Source organism: Chiloscyllium plagiosum, chromosome 5, assembly GCF_004010195.1.
Source record: "Chiloscyllium plagiosum isolate BGI_BamShark_2017 chromosome 5, ASM401019v2, whole genome shotgun sequence".
Classification (NCBI taxonomy): domain Eukaryota; kingdom Metazoa; phylum Chordata; class Chondrichthyes; order Orectolobiformes; family Hemiscylliidae; genus Chiloscyllium; species Chiloscyllium plagiosum.
In genome coordinates, this window is record NC_057714.1 from 18,208,788 (window position 1) to 18,211,806 (window position 3,019).

Genomic DNA, 3,019 nt, shown 5'->3' on the forward strand with positions numbered 1-3,019 from the left:
TGTACATCCTGTCCCTCAGGATTCCCTCCAATAACTTGCCCACCACCGACGTCAGGCTCACTGGTCTCTCGTTCCCTGGCTTGTCCTTACCACCCTTCTTAAACAGTAGCACCACATTAGCCAACCTCCAGTCTTCCAGTACCTCACTGGTTACTATTAATGATACAAATATCTCAGTAAGAGGCCCAGCAATCACTTCTCTAGCTTCCCACAGAGTTCTAGGGTACACCTGATCAGGTCCTGGGGATTTATCCACCTTTTGCGTTTCAAGACATCCAGCACTTCCACCTCTGTAATACAGACATTTTTCAAGATGTCACCAGCTATTTCCCTACATTCTATATCTTCCATATCCTTTTCCATAGTAAGTACTATACTTGTTTGGTATCTGCCCGATCTCCTGTGGCTCCACAGGAAGGCCACCTTGGCTGATCTTTGATGGGCCCTATTCTCTCCCTAGTTACCATTTTGTCCTTAATGTATTTGTAAAAACCCTTTGGATTCTCCTTAACTCTATTTGCCAAAACTATCTCATGTCCCCTTTTTGCCCTCCTGATTTCTTAAGTATACTCTAAGGATTCACTCGATCCATCCTGCCTATCCCTGACATATGCTTCCTTCTTTTTCTTAATCAAACCTTTAGTTTCTTTAGTCATCCAGCATTCCTTATACCTACCAGCCTTCTCTTTCACCCTAACAGGAATATACTTTCTCTGGATTCTTGTTATCTCATTTCTGAAGGCTTCCCATTTTCCAACTGCCCCTTTACCTGCGAACATCTGCCCCCAATCAGCTTTCGAAAGCTCTTGCCTAATACCATCAAAATTGGCCTTCTTCCAATTTAGAACTTCAACTTTCAGATCTGGTCCACACTCTTCCATCACTAATTTTAAAACTGGCCCCAAAGTGCTCCCCCACACACACTTCAGTCACCTGTCCTGCCTTATTTCCCAAGAGTAGGTCAAGTTTTGCACCTTCTCCAGTAGGTACATCCACAAACTGAATCAGAAAATGTTCTTGTACACCCTTAACACATTCCTCTCCATCTAAACCCTTAACACTATGGCAGTCCCAGTCTATGTTTGGAAAGTTAAAATCCCCTATCATAACCACCCTATTATTCTTACAGATAACTGGGATCTCCTTATAAAATTTGTTTCTCAATTTCCATCTGACTATTGGGGGGTCTACAATACAATCCCAATAAGGTGATCATCCCTTTCTTATTTCTCTGTTCCACCCAAATAACTTGCCTGGATGTATTTTTGGGAATATCCTCCCTCAGCACAGCTGTAATGCTATCCCTTATCAAAAAGGCCACTCACCCTCCTTTCTTGCTTCCCTTTCTATCCTTCCTGTAGCATTTGTATCCTGGAACATTAAGCTGCCAGTCCTGCCCATCCCTGAGCCATGTTTCTGTAATTGTTATGATATCCCAGTCCCATGTTCCTAACCATGCCCAGAGTTCATCTGCCTTCCCTGTGAAGCCCTTGCATCGAAATACATGCAGTTTAATTTATCAGTCTTACATTGTTCTCTGCTTTGTCCCTGCCTGCCCCGACTGTTTGGCTCTCCTTTGTTCTCAACTGTACCAGTCTCCGATTGATCTCTTTCCTCTCTATCTCCCTGATCTCCCCCCCCCCCCCCCCACCCCCAACCTTCCTAGTTTAAATCCTCCTGAGCAAATCTCCCCACCAGTATATTAGTCCCCTTCCAAATTAGGTGCAATCCATCCTTCTTGTACAGGTCACTTCTACCCCAAAACAGCCTCCAATGATCCAAAAATGTGAATTCTTCTCTCGTACACCAGTCCCTCAGCCATGCATTCATCTGCTCTATCTTCCTATTCCTGCCCTCACTAGCTCATAGCACCCGGAGTAATCCAGATATTACTACTTTCGAGGACCTCCTTTTTAAATTCTTGCCTAATTCTGTAATCTCCCTTTAGAATCTCAACCTTTTCCCTTCCTATGTCGTTGGTTCCAATTTTTACAATGACCTCCTGCTGGCCCCTCTCCCACCTGAAAATATTCTGCACCCTCTCTGAGACATCCTTGATCCTGGCACCAGGGAAGCAACACACTATTCTGATTTTTCGCTGCTAGAAACATCTGTCTGTACCTCGGACTAGAGAATCTCCTAACACAAATCGATCACTTGGAACCCGACGTACCTCTCATTACATTAGAGCCGATCTCAATACCAGAAACTTGGCTGTTCATGCTACATTCCCCTGATAATCCATCAACCCCTACATTTTCCAAAACAGTATACTTGCTTGAAGTGGGGATAGCTACAGAAGACTCCTGCATTACCTGCCTACCTCTTAGCTTTCCTGGAGTTAACCCATCTATATGATTGTATCTGAGACTTCCTCCCAACCCCACCCCCACTTCCTATAACTGCCATTCGATCGGATTGGATTCGCAACCAACATAATTTATTGCAGATATAATCCTCAGTACCTTGTAAACTCTACCCAATCTCCCACATCTGACAAGAAGAGCATATCACTCTACTCAGGGCCATTTTTGCTGCTTTCAATCTACAGACCCAGAAAATAGCACTGTCTTATTCCTCTATAAAACACTGCTCCAGGTTAAATTAATACTTGTGGCTTATATTTTAAGTTTAATCAAGAGACATAACTCAATAAAACATATAATCAAGAAAAAACCCACTCTACTCACTACTGCTAACTTTCTGTGAGGCCACGCTTAAAATCCACTTATCTTATTCTGTGCTGTGACCTTTCCCAAACAGGTTCCTCCAAGAGCAGTTGTGAATTTCACGGTTGTTTAAAACTTTTCCAGACATACGCTGATGTCCAGCGATACATGAATTCAACAGCAAAGGCAGTAACTGCTAACTCTGTCAGTTAGCAATGTGGGTTTCTTTCTCTCTCCTGCACTGACCTCACCATGTGCTTCCTTTGTCTTTTAGATTAGATTAGATTACTTACAGTGTGGAAACAGGCCCTTCGGCCCAACAAGTCCACACCGACCCGCCGAAGCGCAAC